Here is an 18,942-nt window from a genome sequence, read left to right as displayed (position 1 = left end):
CATTTCTTCTAGGTTATTGAATTTGGTGGCATATAGTCCTTCATAGTATTCTTGGATGATCCTTTATATTTCTGTGGTGTCCGTGATAACTTCCCCTTTTTCATTTCTGATTTTGTTAATTAGTGTCTTCTCTCTTTTTATCTTAGTGAGTCTAGCCAAGGGTTTGTCAATTTTGTTAATCTTTTCAAAGAACCAGCTCTTTGTCACATTAATTTTTTCTATTGTCTTTTTGTTCTCTATTTCATTTAGTTCTGCTCTGATTTTTGTTATTTCCTTTCTTCTGATGACCTTGGGTTTCACTTGTTCTTCTTTTTCTAGTTCTTTAAGGTGTAACATGATTTTTCTTGTTTCTTGAGATAGGCCTGTAATGATATAAATTTCCCTCTTAAAACTGCTTTTGCTGCATCCCAAAAATTTTGGTAGGATGTATTTTCATTGTCATTTGTTTCTATGTATCATTTGATCTCTCCTCTAATTTCTTCTTTGACCCAGTCGTTCTTTAAAAGTGTGTTGTTTAATCTCCATGTATTTGTGTTTTTTCCTGCTTTCTTTTTGCAGTTGATATCCAATTTCAAAGCCTTGTGATCAGAGAATATGCTTGGTATGATTTCAATCTTCTTAAATTTGCTGAGGCATTATGTCCCAATATATGGTGTATCCTTGAGAATGTTCCATGTGCACTAGAAAAGAATGTATAGTCTGATGTTTTAGGATGAAGTGCTCTATCTATGTCAATTATGTCCATTTCATCTAATGTGTCATTTAGGGCTGCTATTTCGTTATTTATTTTCTGTTTGGATGATCTATCCATAGCTGTCAATGATGTATTTAAGTCCCCTAGTATAATTGTGTTTTGGTCAATTTCTCCCTTTAGTTCTGTTAGTACTTGCTTGGTATATTTCGGTGCTCCCAGATTGGGGGCATAAATATTGATGACTGTTATTTCTTCTTGTTGTATTATGAAATGTTCCTTTACCATTATGAAATGTCTCTTGTTATCTTTTTCACCCTGAAGTCTGTTTCATCTGATATCATTATAGCTACACCTGATTTTCTCTGGGCACCATTTACTTGGAGTGTCACTTTCCACCCTTTCACTTTGAGTCTATGCGTGTCCTTGTAGCTGAGATGTGTCTCTTGGAGACAGCATATGGTTGGGTTTAGTTTTTTGATCCAATCTGCTACTCTGTGCCTTTTTATTGGTGAGTTCAGTCCATTTACATTTAGGGTGATTATTGATATGTGAGGATTTCCTGTCATTCTACCTTTAGTTTTCTGGTAAGGCTGTGTCTCCATTGTTTCTTTGCCTTTTTTTTGTTGTCTATTATTTCTGTGTGGTGGTATTCTATGACGTTTCCCTCTGTTTCTTCTTTTAATACAGTATATATTTCAACTCTGGATTTTTTTTGAGTGGTTACACTTAAGTTTATGTAAACGAAAGTTTGATATTTAGAGTATTTCATTTTCTTCAGCATGCTTATTTTCTCCATTCCCATATTCCGGTTCAGGCCTTTACTCTCCCCCTTTTTATGTTTTGGATGCCACAAATTGTCCCTGTTGATGGTAGTTGAATAGCCTCCTTTACTATTTCTTGTAGTGCAGGTCGTGTATTAGAAAATTCCCTCAGCTTCTGTATGTCTGGAAAGGTCTTTATTCCTCCTTCATGTCTAAAAGATATCTTTGCAGGATATATTATTCTCGGCTTATAATTTCTCTCTATCAATAGTTTCAATATTTGATTGCACTCACTCCTGGCTTGTAGAGTATTTGCTGAAAACCCTGATGATAATCTAATGGGCTTTCCTTTGTAGGTTACTGTCTTCTTTTCCCTGGCTGCCTTGAGGATTCTTTCTTTGTCGTTGATTTTAGACAGCTTCAGTACAATGTGCTTTGGAGAAGGCCTGTTGGGATTGAGGTAATTAGGGGTTCTATTTGCTTCTTGGATTCGAGGATCCAGTTCTGTCTACAAATTTGGAAGTTCTCATCAACAATTTGTTTGAATATATTCTCTGTTCCCTTCTCTCTTTCTTCTCCTTTTGGTATGCCCATTATTCTTATATTGCTCTTTCTGATGGAGTCAGAAAGTTCTTGTAGAGTTCTTTCATTTCTTTTAAGTCTCAAGTCTCTTTCTTCTTCCATCTGTGTAATTTCCCAGGTTTCTATCTTCAATGTCACTGATTCTTTCCTCCTTCTGGTCAACTCTACTACCTAAGCTGGTTATTTCATTCTTAATTTGTTCTATTGAATTCTTAATCTCCAGAAATTCTATTTGTTTCTGTTTTAAAATTTCAATCTCTTTCGTAAAATACTTATGTTGTTTTTTGATTGTGTTTCTGAGTTCACTAAACTGCCTTTCTGTGTTTTCTTGCATCTCGTTGAGTTTTTTCAGAACTGCGATCTTGAATTCTGTGTCATTTAAGTCACATATTTCCATATGTTTAAGTTCCTTTTCTGGAGACTTTTCTCTTTCTTTCTGAGCTGTCTTGTTGCCTTGGTTATTCATCGCAATTACTGATTTATTATTTCTCTTCCTAGACATATACAGGAGTGGCTTCTGCAACAGGTTGATAGGAAGAGGTGTTTCTTTTGTTTTCCAGTACTTTGCGGTAGAATGTTTTATTTTCTCTCCGACTGCAGCCTTTTTCTTCTCTCTCACATGGTAGTGTTATGTTTTCTCTGCACTATTCCAGCTTCTCACCCAATGTGGGGATTCCCTGGGAGATGAGCTTCTCCTCTGTTAATCGTTCGCCTGGGTCATAGGGCGCAGTGTCCATGTGGGTATGCGGAGAGCTTTTGAAGTTCCAAAGCTCTTCCTGCACTGATTCAGAGCCCGTATGTTTCAGCAGTTCTGTTTACTCCTGCAGGGATCCGCCCAGATAGGTGGGGCCAGGGGCGGGGTGAGTTGTGAGAGGTGGCCCAGAGCAATGGCAGTGACCACTACCACAGCCGGTCCTGCTTCCACAGCTCCCTCCCCTTTGCCGGAACTAGGTGGGTTGGGAATCTGTGTCTGTGGTCCACAGTTCTCAGAACAGCAAATATTCTGTTCTTTTGATGTGACACTGCTACTGTTCCGCTTCTAGCACCATGCAGGTTGGTGCGGGGCGAGCTCTGGGAGGGTAGGGAGGGTGCGGCTAGTCTCAGTGCCTAAGGCTTCCATTTTCTGTGGCAGTGAGGGCTTAAATCACCATTTTCAGCCTTCTTCCCTCAGTCTTTTCTCCGAGGTCTCTGCTGTGAGTGTTGCGTTCAGCCATGTTATATGCTGTCCCCTCAGCCCTGTGGGTCGTAAACGGAGCCCTAGCACTCCGAGTTCTTCCCTCTCTCGCAGCTGTGGTAGTTCCGGGGTGCAGCGAGCTCGGAACACTGAGCTAGGTTTGCGTCCTGCGCCAGTGTGGCTCCTTCTCCGCACTTCTCCCTTCCCACCTCCCCCACTCGCTCGCGATTCGCCCACCTTTAGGTGAATTCAGTAGTGGGCGTCTTCGTCTTGCCTCTCTGCTGTGCAGGGAGTCCTTTGTGGAGTTATAGTTGTTCGATTAGTTGTAAATTCCAGGGGAGCTTTACAGAGGCTCACCTCACGCCGACATTTTGATGACCCACCAACTCTGTCTTTCTAATATCTTTAGTGACCAGTTGGGTTACTAACACTTTCTGATTTGGAGTTTCTTTAAAAGGCGTTATCTTTCTAAACAGGAAAAAGGCACATGTTTATATTTGAAAAATTTATATAAGATCACATCATTTCTTACTAATAGAATATTTACAATTTTATTTTATATTGGGCTCCATGACTTTCAGAATGAAGCCACATTGTCAGATTGTAAGAATTTTAAAACTGTCTTTAATAATTTTTATGATGTGAAAAGAACACCTAAAGAACGATGGTGATTGTGCCTCATGTTAAAGATTTCTGCTGTGGACAATGATAAACAGTTGCTAAAAATATGACAGTCTGGGATTTTCGAAAACAAACTTAGAAGAACTTATCCATCCCCAAGTCTATGTTGCTTAGAAGACCTTCTGTGCCAACTTTAAATAAAAGACGCTTGTTATCATTATCATTTCTGAAAATATCACATTCATTCCACATCTTCATAGGCTTTCTTTTGCCCTGAAATATACCAGTGGTTTCTACAATATCTGAAGAACTATGATTTGAGAATTAGAAATTTAAATTGTACAGGCTTAATATTACAGTATTTCCGTTACCCTTTGCAGGTTTTGAGGCAGCTTATTCGACCTTACAGTCTCACCAGGAAGCTAATGGGAAAGCCTTGCAGCAATCTTCACAGGAAAGTTTCCAAATGTCAAGTGTCATCTTTCCAGCTGTTAGATGAATGGGTAGCCAAGAGGCATTTATTTGGGTGGGCAGCCCCTGTGAAATCTGGGTGAGGCAGGAGAAAGGCTATAATTTGGTGGTTAGTTTACCAGCATTGGTATAGTTACAAATCTCCTAGCCAGGCAAAGGACTTCATTTTGTGGTTTTAATGATTGGCGGCCAACTACAGTGTTCTTGCACTTAGAGAATAAAAGTACCTTAAAGGATGGAAGGGGAGAATCATCGATATGTCTTATTAATTTTTCAGTCCTCTTCTGCTTAGGATAAAAACAGCCTTATCCACAGAGCTCACTTCTACTTCTCTAAAGCCCTCTCTTCAACTGAGAGGAGGTAGGGCTTTTCAAATGACAACCATATTAAAATCTTGAGTCCTATTGAAAAAGTGTCCTTCAGTTTAAGATATATTGCAAACCCTTTAATTCCTATGTTAAAAGAAGATTGATATAAATCATTGGCCACTGTCAGGTTGAAAAACAATGAATATCAATAAAAATGCAGTTTTAAATCGTAATGGATTCAGTTTGAGGTAGTGATAGATTCCGAAAAATAATATTGAAGTATGTCATAGCTAAATGCAGTTTCCATGCTAAGTGTTTCTACTTGGTCAGGATCACAGTGCTGATAGGACCTCACCCCAATTTCTCATTGGGAAACTGGGCCTTGAGACTGAACTAAAATCAGAAGTGCATGGGATCTCATTTTTATACCTTTCAATGGGAGAAGTAAAGTTAAATTTGCTTATAGTCATTGAAAAATGAAGTCCATTTCAAGTGCTTATAAGTAAACATACAGTGAACTCTATAATACCGTCTATAGATTCTGCCTCTTTGATGATACATACAGGTTGATTTTTGGTATACTCCCTAGCTAATATTTTTAAATAATTATTAAGTATCAGGGGCATGACATTTCTTCTATTAAAAATCCTATTTTTAATAATGTGCAGTTTTTTTTTTGTATACAAAGGAGGATTTATTTTTTTATAACGTCTGTATGTTGTAAAAGGACATCAAGGGAAAAAAGAATGATCGTATATCTAATGAAGCTATCAAAACAAAACTAGTTGGTGATAGCAGAAGAAAATACCACAACTAACAAGTAATTTTAATGCCTCTTACTATAGACTTTGTATAGTGTTCCAAGCCTTTATTAAATTGCAGCGTTTGACCTGAAAAGTAATTTAAAATGAAATTGTCTCCATAAAGGCAGAATATTTCCTTACTAATATAGCAGTAGATTGCTACTTCAGGCCGGTAACTCAAGATTAGAAAGGTAGAAAACAATAACTCTGAAAAATCTGATTGGACATACAGAACCTGATCTCAATATATGCTGATGGAGTATGAAAGAAATTAGCCACTGCTGTGTCACTTGGTCCAAATGGGCTATAGGTGTTGAGAACTCCATACCTAATCTTGATGCCTGGGACTATATGGCACTAATGCCAATATCACAGTAGATCAAAGCACAGAAAACCTGTAGTTTGCTGGGGGAGATTCAAATGCAAAATAACTCAATTAGGAATTTTATCCAAAATTGTGTTACTCTGCATTCAGTAATTTGGTCAAGTTGAGTCGTACACAAGTTGTAAAGGATCAGATTGAAAAATATCTAGATTCTGGAAGTGTAATTGAAGCCTATGTCTAGTTTTTAATTAATTACTCATTAATTCTGGGACCTTTGGGAATGCCATGTTGCCTTTTGGTTTTCTCGCTTATGACAGCACATTGTAGTCACAGAGGTGGAGTTCCCAGCTCAAGGATTTAAAAACTTTTTAAATCTCAGATACAGTATCTTGAGCCTGACTATTTTCATCCATAAAAAGAACAAAATTATAATTTTTTTTTTTGGTTCTGAAACCCAAAAGTAAAAAACTATTCAATATACATTACATGCTGATTAACATTTTAGGAGCTTAAATTCCCATTATGCTCAAAAGTGCCTCTGGAGGAACCATATTTCCCCCCCATTTTACAAATTAAAAAACCTGTGCTGAAGTTGAGTATGTCCATGGAAGTCATTTGATTCAACCACTTAACATATTGTTCAGGAAGATGAGGAACAGATTTTAGAAGAGTAACTCAAGTAACGATAGAATTCATTCAGGAGACTACAACAATAGAATTAATTTAGGAGAAAAGAACAAAGGGTTTTTAAATAAATATGTTAAATATCTTCAAAGGGATAAAGACATCAATAAGATCCATAAAAAAGAACAGGAAAAATAAGACCTTTCTTAAGGTTGTTTGGACTAGGTAATGGCTATTCTGGGGCTAGAACCCAAGTTTGTCCATTCTCAGACATTGAGTTCTTTTCAATCACTACCTTGCCTGTTCCTCATGTGTTCTCTTTGGTTGAGCATCTGCTGAGCATGTGGAAGACAGAACACCAGGTAAGTCCCTGCCAATTGTCAGAGAACTCTGTGCCAAAGTGGGGATGAGAACAATGGTGCTGAACATTTGAAATCCATGTAATAGGCCTCAAAATTATCTTATTTTTGGATCACTTCTCATATATAATGCAATCACTGTATGCTAGACAACCTCCCACTTGAATGTAGCCTTCAAACTGATTTTTTTGGCAGTTTTGCTCTGTGGTATCCTTGGTGTCTAGAACAATGCCTACTTCATGGTAGGTGGTTGGCCAATGAAATGCCCCCATATGGTAGGCACATTATAAATACAGTTGAAAAACTGAATATGCTGAGAAAATGTTTTAGATTTAGGGCACATGAGGTGCAGGAAGCAGATTTTACAATTTCACTTGGCTCTGGTGATAATACAGAGGGTGCCAAAAAAACGTATACACATTTTAAGAAAGGAAAACATGATATTAAAATTGTAATACTCAATATATACCAATAACAAAAGATTAATACAAGTCATGTGTATACTTTTTTTTTGGCACCCCTGGTACTACTTTAGATTGCTAAAACAGGTGATGGAGGTACAGTTACATGGAATTGAAAGGATGAAAATGAGCATACCAGTGTCTTATAATTCTTCTGGTTTGATCCTCATAATTAATCATCATTCATAATAACTGTTTTAAAGATGAGACAAATGAGTTTTAAAAAATCCTAACGGACCTGTCGAGGGTCACAAAGTGACCTCTGAGCAGCTACACTGGTTTTATCCCTGCATCCTGTCTCCATCTTAGCCTATATCGGAAACTTCTCCTTCCAGAAATACAAGGGTTAATAGGTCAACACAGAAGTAGGTATTGCCTGGTAGGTTGTTGACTTGCAATTTTGAGCTTTTTATTCCAAGTCTTAATATTTAACATTGCTGCTGTCACCTTTCTTAAATGTCACCTTCTTTTATTTACCTTCATCACTCCCACCTTGATTGCACTGCCGTCTTTCTGCTACATGGATTTGCTGTCAGGCATTACCCTGTGCTGGTCACTAGGCTTCTCTCACTCGAGTCACTGACATCCTGTCAGCTGTGTCACCACCTTTGCCCCTGGGTCTCTGAATATAGCAATTGTTACCTTCTTGATTGACACTTTTGAAAATTTGTCAACATGTTATTTTATTTGGGGGGGGTGGGACGCAGTCCATGGCTAACTTATAAGACATTCCTTAAAGTTAATTTACTACCTTTTAAGAGACCCTTCGGGCTGTATGAAATAGAGACTGTGTAATAGTCTATGTGCTGTTTTCTTAATTGATGATATTGTAATTAGTAAAAGATAAAAGAAACCAACGTTACTGCTAAAGTTAAATTGATAAATTGGACCACTCATTTTGAAGTTATTAAGAAAGTATACCAAAACTCTGTTGATACATGCATAATAACTCTGCTCACTTCCTTCTGGTATCTGCTCAGATATTATTTTATTTTATTTTCTGTTCAGGTGTTTGTTCATCTATTTATTGACTTGTTGGAAATTTTACATAAGAAGATGCAACATCTACCGTGTGTGTTGCAAATTTTTTTCTTGAGCTTTATATATCTTTATCTATATATATATAACTATCTATCTATCTATCTATCTATCTATCTATCTATCTATCTATCTATCTATCTAAATTAAGGAAGCCTCCAGGGGTAGCAAATGAAAACCTTCCCTGGCCCCAGCCACACTACTCCCAAACCTACATACCCTGCTTTCTGGGTCTCAGGAGAAGCCACTTACATGCACACTATGCTGGGTTCCTGAATCCAATTCCAATGTGTGTATATCGGAGGGGACAGTTTCCCCACACCACCAAGTGATGCTCGCGTCATTGGGTATCCTACAATTTAACTCAATTATGACACTATCTACTTGGAGATAGTATCAGCTCCCACAGGTAAGGGGCCAATCCTATGAAACTGCCCCCCTTCCTTTCCCCACCACTTCAGATGCCAGTTACCACCTGTGCTTCTGGCCAACCTGCTTTATATTCAAAGTTCCAATGACACCCTCCAACTCAGACACCAATCACAAGTCCAGGTACTTCTGACGGACCAACTGACTTCCATGTCCTCTCCAGGCACATCACTTTCCCCACAGGTCCATGTGGTCACCAACTCAGAATCTCTCTAAACCTGTCCTTTTGGTTTTTATGGATGCTTCATTACATAAGCATGATTGATTAAATCAGTGGCCATTGGTGATTGATTCAACCTCCAGCCCTTCTCTTCTCCCCAGAGGTCAGGGGGTCAGGCAGGTGGGACTGAAATTTCCAACCCTGTAAACAAAGGGTTGGTTCCCCTGGCAACCAGGCTCCATTTTTTGGTGTTTTCCAAGAGTCACCTCATTAACATAACAGACACCTTCATTGCTCTTATCACTTAGTAAATTCTAAGGGTTTTGGAAGTAATATGCCAGAAACAGGATGAAGTCCAAATATGTTTCTTATTATAAATCGTGATATCACACACACACACACTCACTCATCTGTTTTTGTCTATCTCTTTTCTCCCCTCACCATCACTTTGTAATGTGAGACCTATGAGACCAGAAAATGTACTTTGTTTATTGCTGTGTTCCTAGTACCTGATCACAATGCCTACTATCTAGTAGGTGCTTCGTAAACATTGTTGAAAAACTGAATATGCTGAGGAAACATTTTAGATCACGAAACGCATGAGTTTCAGGAAGCGAATTTGGCTCATTCGTGTTTCTAGCTATGCTGCCATAACAAAATACCATAGACCATGTAGTTTTCAACACCAGAAATTTATTTTCTCATCGTTCTGGAAATCTGAGATCAGGGTGCCATCATGATTGGGTTCTGGTGAGTGCTGTCTTCCTGGCTTGTAGATGGTACCTTCTTGCTGTGTCCTCGTGTGGCAGAGAGAGAGAGAGAGAGAGAGAGAGAGAGAGAGAGAGAGAGAGAGAGCGAGCGCGCGCGCAGTTAGCTGTCTGGTGTCTCTTCTTACAAAGGCACTAATCCCATCATGGGGGCCTCATTTCCATGATTTCGTCTAAATTTAAGTAACTCCCAAATGCTCACTCCCAAATCACTTTGGGAGTTAGGGCTTCAACATATGATTTAGGGGAAGTGCAATGCAGTCCATTGCAAATGCTAAAGGAGCTGGTACTTGGCATTGGGAGTCAAGTTTACATGGAAACAGAAGAATGAAAAAAGAGCATGCCAGGTACAGAGAATAGCAAGTGCAAACACCCAGGGAAAGATAGAGTTTGGTGGGAGTCACCTGTGACTGATAGATGTGTTTCCATAGAGAGTGGCATAAGGTAAGTTTGGATATGGGCACAGGACCAGATCATGAAGGATTTTGTAGGCTATAATATAGAGTTTGAATATTAACAAAATGCAATGAGAAACTAATGAAAAGTTTTAAACAGTCAAATTTGTGGTTTTAAAGGCTATTCTGGTGCAAAGTAAAGAGTGGATTCCTATAGGGGGGAAGGAAAATAGGGAAACCAGTAAGATATAGTTCCAGTAAGATTTAATGGTGGCAATGAGAATGGATAGAAGTGTAAGGATTCATGTATTTTGGAGATGGAGTCATTAGACTTCTAGTGAAAGAGAGAATGGGGAATGATGCACAGGGTTTGGCTTAAGCTGGATGAATGGTAGTGTCATGAAATAAATGGTAACAATTGGGGAAGGAGTTTTTGCATGATAACTACCTTGAGTTGCCTAAGAGTTTATAGTTGGAGTGGTGGTGAAGTTTAGATGGAGAAAAAGATCACATAGATTTGAGTTAATATTTAATTTTGTATAGCCTTATTAAGAGCAATGTAATATATCCTTTAAAGATGCAAATAAAATGGTATTATTTTTTAGAAACTTTTCTATAGCCTTGTATCTTTTCTAAAATTTTCATTACAAATAGTAATCTCTCAAAATGGAGAAATGAAATCTGATTTAATGTTATAATTTTAATCACTGTACCTAGGCCTTTCCACCATGGAAGCAGCTAATCCAAATTAATTTCTGCTTTGCAAGTTTTTTCCCTCAATAGGTATTTCTTCAAAGGGTGCAGTAACTGAGCTGGAGTTAATTAATTCATTAATCCATCCTATGAATTAATCTAGTCATAAGTAGCTACACAATGCTATTTATCCTTTGCCTTAGAATAATCCTAGAATGGATGCTCCTAGAGCAGCTGTATCCCAAGATAGGGACCATTGTAGTTATATCACAATGAAATATAAATAAAATGAATAAGTAAAAGCTGTTTGATGATTTGAAATTGGATGGAACATAGTGGTGGTTATTTTCTCTTCTTCAAATATAACACTACTGATAGTCTTGCTTGTAACAGTGCTTTTAAAAAAAAGTTTTCATGCTTGTAACAGTGCTTTTAAAAAAAAGTTTTCATTCTACTAAAGCAAATTAGGGAAATTGGAATACATAATTATGATGTGATTTGCTTTTCCTCAACAACATAACCATTATACATGCAAATTTATCTATAATTCCATAACCCAGCCAGGTATAATAGAAATATACTAGTGATAAAGAATAATAATGTAATAATAAAATAATAGGCCATTATTGTTTGATTGAATTTGTTTTTATTTCCATTCTCAAATGAAAGGCGTTACAATTGATTTTCTTATTAATATCTGAGTGGCATATACTTCTTATTTTTGATAATAGATTTTTCAGTGTTTGTGTATGTTTTGTGTGTATGTGTGCTTAGTGTATGTGTGTGTTCAATTGAACTATCATGAATAATTTTCAGGTCAGCTTCCTATTTTGAGGACATTAATACTTTAGAAAAGTAATGTTTATGTAAATAGTAGCAGCTTGATATAATACAGTAAATGTAAGCTTTGAATTCAGGTCTTACTCTATCACTTATCAGCTGCTTATCTTTGGACAAGTTGTTTATTTTCTGTGAGCCTCACTGTCGTGCGGGGCGGCCTGCGGGGTCTCTGCTCCCACTCCCCACATAAGATTATACGCAGGATATGGCTAGGCCAAAAAGGAACACCCACGGAGCCATAGGTAGGGAAGTCATACCACTATGGTCTGGAGGCTGGGTTCACACGACGTGCGACCTGCTGTCCGCTTTCCTGCCAACCGACCGACCCTCCTTGACTCTCCTTCACTCTCCTCCTCTCTCCTCAACTTCCCTCCGTAGCCGCGGCAGTTATGTTAGTGGCCAATGGCTCAATGGTTACAGCTGACGGCCAACCAGCCACAGCTGACGGCTATCTACTACCTGAGCCAGCACCTTTCTACATGAGGCTGAGAGCCTGGAAACTGCTCTCTGGGGCTCTGTCCCCACACTCACTTTCCTCATCTTAATAGGGGAATAATGACTAACTTGAAGAGTTGTAATAAAAAAGAGAGTAAGTACAAAACACTTGTCACTGGGTCTGGCATAAGTATTATGTACAAATAGACAAGTGTCTTACTGATTTTGAGAATAAAGTAAGCAACCTATTTTAACATTAGACCTGACATTTGGACAATGTATTGTTGATCATCAGAATTGATACCTTATAAGCAGACAAAGTGTGGGGACAGATTCCCAGAGAGCAGTTTCCAGGCTCTCAGCCTCACATGGTAAGGTGCTGGCTCGGTTATTGGATGGCCATCAGCTGTGACTAGTTGGCCATCAGCTGTAACCACTTAGCCATTAGCCACTAATATAACTGCCGTGGCTACACTGGGGGGTTGGTTGGTTGGCAGAGAAGCGGATGGCAGATGGCAGACCGTGTGGAGCCTGCTTCCTGTATGTCCAACCCAGCCACCAGCGAGAATATAGTGGAAGAACGTCCTATCCATGGCTCCATTGGTGTTCCTTTTTGGCCTCACCATATCCTGCATTCTTATGCGGGGAGCGGGAGCGGGAGCTGAGACCCGCATGACATAAAGGTTCCCATAGGAGCACTTTTTTAGAGCATCTGCCCAGCTTTCAGTAATAATCTATTCTTTTGAACAGGTCCTCGTAACTGTTTATTTGAATAAGGTAGACTTAAACACAATCATGGTCCAACTTGAATGTCTCACTTGAGAATTAGGAGTTAGGATGAGCATTCGCATGCTAAATAAGTGATTCTCAGCCTTGGTGGAAAGAAAAGGAGGTTTATTTAGAATGCCAGAATTCTGGGAGGATGGCGGACTCCTGTCCAAAGGCAACCTCCCCGTTCCTAGACTCTTCAGAAGGTCTTATAGGTGCACAAGAAGAACAAAGGAAAGGGGGAGTCGGTCAGGCAGGTCCGAGGGCTGACATCATTTCCTGGGATCTGGTCTGTTTTAAGATAATGTTATCTCCAGACTGTGACTAGAACTCGGACTGGCCACCGCGTCCTGGGACTTTATGTCTTACCAGTAAGAACTGCAAGGGAGTTGCAAATTGGATTCCAGTGTTGGCGCACCTGAGGGTTAAGAAATTGCTCTTTTCAGGTTAGGATTCTGTTGATTAAATGGATTCATGAGGTATGGGTAGCCTTGAGAAAGGGAACAAAGTTCTTAAGTCAATCAGTGAAGGGAGAAATAAAGAGGAAACAGCTGAATATCAGGATGGATCAAACTGAGAACTAGCTAAGTCTAATTACAGGTGGCTACATAGCAAGCTGTGTGGTGAGTCAAAGTGCAAATGAGCTATGTCTAACTGCGTTATTTACCAAATTTCACCCTTACACTACTACAGGTGATTCTGATGTAATTAGTATGGAATCTGTCTGGTCAGGACATAAGAATTTTAAAAACTCCAAATGTTTTTAATACGTACAGTTAAAAATGACTGGGCTAAACCTATAAAATATCAACCATTCTGAATAGAGAAGCAGAGGAAGCCTGTTGGCAGAGACAAAAGAATAAACTAGATACACACAGAAGAGGAGAGACACAGATTAGATGGCCTTTCTTGAGGATTTCATGGAGGCCTCACTGCATATCTGCTTCAGTTTCATGAGATACTTCTATACTTTCATAATAACCATCTGAGGCTAGTTCTGTTACTTGCAACCAAAGGAGTCCATTCTAAGCTGTAAGTTTAACATAATGGAGGGCAGATAAATGCTTTATTTTAAGATGGATACTGGCAAAATTGTAAGGTCAATGAATTTTATTTCATGTCACTGTATATGACTGAATTATAGCATGCATATATTTACATAATAACTTAATTGCCCAGAGTAATTATTTACCATTTGTAGGGACAGAGTCCCAGAGAGCAGTTTCTAGGCTCTCGACCTCACGTGGAAAGGTGCTGGCTCGGGTAGTAGATGGCCATCAGCTGTGATCAAATGGCAATCAGCTGTAAACAGTTGGCCATCAGCTGTAACCAGTTAGCCATTAGCCACTAATATAACTGCCATAGCTACACTAGCAAACGTGGATTGTGGCTAGCAAGTACAGTCGGCAGAGAAGTGGTTGGTGGATTGCGGATCATGTGGTTCTTGCTTCCTGTGTCTCCAACCCAGCCACCAGCGAGATATAGTGGTATGAACCCCCTATCCATGGCTCCATTGGTGTTCCTTTTCGGCTTCACCATATTCTGTGTCCACCCGCCGAGAGCAGGAGCTGAGTCCCTGCTAGCCATTTCTAGTCCTGCCACCATTTCTACTAGATGGCTCTTTCGAGAACCTTTGCTAAATTCAACAGTCTTCCAGAGGAAAGATTTGAATGCTCCTCTACATTAGAATCTGGAATACAGCTGATGATTATTTCATCTAAACTGATTATTATCTAACTAGGAACTGATGTAAAAAGAGGCTAAGTACCCAAGGTCACTAATCTGATGCATTGAACAAATATTTTGAGCATCTTTCTGCCAAATGTTATGCTAGGTGCTGAAATTCAATTAGGTAGGAGATACAGACGCATAAGCAAACAATAGTGAGTGTGATAAGGGAATGACTTTGCATGTAGATAGCTAGGGAAGTTTCCTAGTGAAGATGGCAAGGGGACTGACTGGAAGGATTGGTTGGAATGTTCAAAGAAGAAAAGCCAGGCAGCAAAGAATATTTTAGGGAAAAGAACACTCAAAATGCATACATGCATTAATTATATTGTTTTGTTTGAGAAATTATATAATGGCTTAATAAACTGACTCAAGGTGTTCTGAGTGAGTAGTTGTAGATGAGATTAGAAAGTGTGGGAGGGAGAAGAGCCTAGATAACAACTGGGATTATATAACGCCAAGGACTTCTGTAATCTGCACAGTGAAGAAAGAGCCTTGAAAGATTTTATAGATGCAAATGAAATGAGAAAACTTAAGTGTAACCCATATAAATTTGGGCCCTCTCATGATCTATGCATGTCATAGTTATTTTTTTTAATTGAATTGTAAGTGACTGAAATCTTCATCAGTCTCCAATAAAAAATTCTGAGGGGGAAAAGGCAAACTTTTTAAAAGTCATTTTTAGACATCCCTCTCATTTTCACTGTCATATGTATGACAATGGTTTCTATAAAATAAATGTTACTTTTTATCTTTACACTCTAAAAATCTGCTGGACATCTAACTTTTCCTTAATCTCTATTTTAACTGCCACCCCAGCCTCATCTCTGTTCTTTGTTACTTCAGCCTCTTTTGAGTCTGTGATTTCCATTCGGTGTTTCCATTAAATGTATTTTGAATGACCAAAGAGATTGTGATGATGTGAAGATTATAAGATGATTCCTGCTTTAAAAAAGGAAGGGAAGTGGGGAAATTGTAATTGTAAAAATTCAAGTGCTTATATTTAATCCTTTCGACTATATTAGCAGGTTCCTCAATTTCAGAGCCTAAAAGGTAAATGAGATATCCAACCAAGGCAATGAGAATGTTGATAAGTATTATGTATTAAAAATAATTATAAAGATATAAATGCTCAACCTGGAGAAAAAAAGAAATTTAGAAAATGTATAATTCTTTTAAACATATTTGAGGGTTGCCATGTGGAAAAGTGGTTTTATTTATATTTGTACAGAAGAGGGCAGAGTTACCTTTAAGAGTAAGTATTGTAAATGTAATATAATATAGTATAATATAATATAAATTACATATATTTCTAACGGAGATACTAATTTGAACAGGATATGGTCACTGTCCTCAAGGAGCCTATGTTCTATTTGAAAAGAAAATCAACATGTACAGCCCAGTATGATGACTACTGAGGTGGAGGCATATTTTAAATTGTAAAATAGCAGGAAAAGAGTCTGCTCCATTAGACAAGCGTGTGGAGTGTACTAAGGAATGTCCCAGGAAACACATACTTGCGTGAATGAGTTGAGTTTTGAAGGATGATTAGGAGTTCGATGGATGAAGAAATTCTTGTATTATATATTAGGCCAGTGGAAATATATATATGATCATACATGGAGACGTAGCAGTGTGATGAACTGTCTGTGGTTTTACTTTGTGTTTCGTTGGTTGGTAACTTTATGAACATTTTTTTTGAATGTGAGCTCCAGGGACCTTGTCTGTTTTGTTCATCTCTATATCCTCAAGTTCTCTATAAATACCTGGTGCATAAATAAATGAGTGAAAATAGTTCCATGTGAATGTTAAGAATGTGTCTAACTGAAGACATGTGTACTGTGTTACGGAAGCAATCAGTATATGCCATGCAAGGAAATTTAAATTTGGTTTCCTGAAGATATGAATAAGTTTTAGCATGTTAGTGATTAAACGTGTAATCAAACATTTTCAATGTAATGAACAAATTAAAAGAATGCTACTTTTTTATATCCTATGACTAACCCAGATAAAATTATTTATCTCTAGGGGTTAGAGAGAGCTTCAGAGTGGGTAATATTTTAGTAGGTAGAAAAGAAAATATGACATATGAAAGGGGGCAGAGTCAGGGAGGCACAGAGTATTTCTGAGGAGGAATGGTTGAAACATTCTATTTCTGAGGTATGGTGTAAGGTAGTGGAAAGAATATCAGCCAAACAGACAGAAAAAAATACATTTTATTCTTGCTTTGTTAAATGTATAATAACTTACAGCTATTCACTTAACCTCCTTTGCCCTTAGTTTTCTCTTTATAAGATAAAGCTTTTAAAGTTGACCATCTCTTTGTTCTAGTTCTAAATATTTTTACCTTTTATGAATAATAAATATAGCTGAAAAAGATTGATTTGGCACAATCTGTGAAGGAAACTAAAGAGTAGTCTATTTACTTTGATCTTTACTTGAGTTTATCATTGCTTTTTAAAAAAAATTACTTTAGTGTACCTTTAAGTCTATTTGTTTCATATAAGTTAATTTATGTTCATTATTGAAAATATGAAAAATACAATAGGCAAAAATTTAAAAATTAAAGGTCATTCCAATTCCAATTCAGATAACTCCAGTTAACATATTGATGTTTACCCTTATCATAGATGGATAAACAGAGAGACATATAGCTACATACATATTTATGATTTTTTATGGAAAACTTTTGGATTTACATATACTGTTAACTCACTGTTTTTTCCACTCTTTTTTCATGTCAGTATGTGTGTGTGTGTGTATATATATATATATATATATATATATATATATATAGCTGTATTGTTTCTGATGCCAATATAGCATTTCTTTGTACAGTAGTATCATTGGGGAACTAATCCTCATTGAAATTAGGTTGTTTCTTACATCTGTTATTTACTAACACTATTGGACAACTGAAAAAATAGTGTTGACTGAAATTGAATATCTAGATAACGTATTCTTTAGAAAGGTATACGATTAGATACATTTTAAAGGAGTTGAGTTTGAATTAATGACAAAGCATCCACATCCCTTGAAAATCTGAGTTTGGAGATTGGGATTGGGATTTGGGAGGAATTAGTCTTGTGATGAGAACTGAAATTTGAGATCTTTAAGTTTTCTGAGCACAGGTACAAAGGGAACCTGCTTTTAAGTTTCGGAAAAGGAAGAGGACATTAGGGCAGGAATATATCTTGAGGTTGTACAGACTGGGCTGCTGTAGCACCACACTGTGGCAAAAAGTCACAAAGACAAAATAAAAACTTGTCCTGCATGCATAGTATGAAAAAGACTGCCTTCTACATGTAAAGATTTTAGGTTATCTCTTAGATGCATACACATCAGTAGTATTTTTGTCAATTAAAGGAAAAATATATTTTATAAGAAGCTATACTTCTCACTTGGAAGAGTTTTTTGTGTGTTTATTTTTTGCTATTTGTTGTTTGCTTTGGTTGTTTCCTTTTTGTTTGTTTTGAAGTTTTAGGATAATCTTGCCGTTTGTCCAAATCATTCCCTTTCTACGTTTTAAAGAAGCAATGTGCTTATGAATTTCAGAGCAATGCTTTATTAAAATTTGCATTAGTTAACAAACCACCACGTTGAACTGCACATATACATATGCACCCTTGAGCTGTTGCCTACTGCCATATATTGCCTACAATTATTAACAAATTGAATACATCTGTAACATTAAAGACATTCGCTATTTCAATACAAAGCTATAAAAAAGGAAGAATACTTACATCATTTATCTCACCTAAGGAAGAATACGGAACCATATGTGTTTCTGGTATCAGATCAGACACAATATTGTGTGAAGTTTCTAAGACTCTTCAGATACAGAAGGTGCTTTTAAATTTTTCCCAGTGTTAACCAATCTGTGGTGTCAGGAAATTCTTCCTTAGAATAACCTAAACTTATTTGGTTCAGTTTAAATTATGATTATGCAGAGCTAAGAAAATCTCATCAAAGGTATTTTTTTTCACCCAACTCTGTACATACTTACACAGATAGACATGCCTCAAATGAAGTCCCCAATTTATCCCCCACTTCCCTATATTATACATTATAGCTTTTGTCTTTGCTAATAATCCTTCTGACGGTATTGAAATCCTATGTGAAGACAGGAGAAATTATGATCATGATGGGACTGACCAATATTCAGAAATATGCCTTGAAACCCAAAATATTCCTGGTAGAAGCCATAGCTGAAGACCAGATACCATCAGGTACCTCTTTGCAGGTACCTCTTTGCACATTAGTCTTTCAACTGACAAGTTTGAGGCCTTTTTACATATTAAGTGAAATTTACTTTGCATTATAAATAGTGAAGGTCCAGAAATAATTTCTATGCAAGTCATGGCATTTTTAATCTACACAAGACACACTCCTGTAAAATTAAAGTTCTGCTCAAATAAACTTTTCTTTTGAGTGATGATTCATAAGAAAAAGGCATTCTTACTTTGGAAGTAACTAGCCCTGTCCATTCAGTAACCACTTTGCCTG

General features: G+C 37.5%; 1 protein-coding gene across 1 annotated transcript in view; it reads left to right on the top strand.

Annotated features, from left to right (window-relative positions):
• The window catches only part of DPYD (dihydropyrimidine dehydrogenase), an 830,145-nt gene that overhangs the window by 377,373 nt on the left and 433,830 nt on the right, over window positions 1–18,942 (top strand).

The sequence above is a fragment of the Rhinolophus ferrumequinum genome, chromosome 22 (assembly GCF_004115265.2).
Source record: "Rhinolophus ferrumequinum isolate MPI-CBG mRhiFer1 chromosome 22, mRhiFer1_v1.p, whole genome shotgun sequence".
NCBI classification, from domain to species: Eukaryota; Metazoa; Chordata; class Mammalia; order Chiroptera; family Rhinolophidae; genus Rhinolophus; species Rhinolophus ferrumequinum.
Note: the sequence above shows the minus strand (reverse complement) of the source record. Positions and strands in the feature narration are given on the sequence as shown.